We start from the raw sequence: 706 nt of genomic DNA, 5'->3' as shown, positions 1-706 counted from the left end.
CGGCTAGACTAGTTTCTGAAACAAACACCTCTTGCTTTGACACCCAGGTTGCTGGGGGTTGATGTCAGATTCCTACAGTGTGAATTCCACCGAGGTCCCTGTACTACGTGTTTTTGGTTGGCTGGTTCTAGGTCTTCAGAGATGTGAGGGCAACAGGAAACACTCGGCATTTAAGTTATATGACTTTGCACCTAAGTAGCTGGTAACCGTTGAGGCTTTAAACCTAAGCCTGTGTGTCTGTCAATTAAGTGTCCCTGGAGTGATGCTTCCTTACACTACAGCAATGTTCTTTAAAGACCATTAGGCAAAATACCAAGGTAGAGACAGGATCTTCTCTTAAACTGAAATATTACTGCTGGAAAAAGTAGACAGGCTTTTAGGCACTTGAGCCCTTCATCAGGCCTCTGAAGACACTAAGGTAACCCAAAGACTGGGTGGAGACAAGCTGCCTAATCAAACAGAGGAAAATGTCACTCTCTAAATATCAGGATTTAATGGGAGGAAGAGTGCTTTCTCTATTGACTACAAGACAAAGGCTCTGGAGAAGCAAAACAAGCACAGCTTGCCATATAATTAAATACTTAGGGAAAACACTATCAGAGAAGCCATACTCAGAAAGGGAACGGTCTTTAAAGGAACTCTGCTAGGCAGTCTCTGAGTGAGGATGCCTCGTTTAAAATAACTCAGTTCAAGGTGGTTAACTGCT

Source organism: Pygoscelis adeliae, unplaced genomic scaffold, assembly GCF_000699105.1.
Source record: "Pygoscelis adeliae isolate BGI_AS28 unplaced genomic scaffold, ASM69910v1 Scaffold31, whole genome shotgun sequence".
In the NCBI taxonomy this organism is placed as follows: domain Eukaryota; kingdom Metazoa; phylum Chordata; class Aves; order Sphenisciformes; family Spheniscidae; genus Pygoscelis; species Pygoscelis adeliae.
This window is presented reverse-complemented; position numbering follows the sequence as displayed.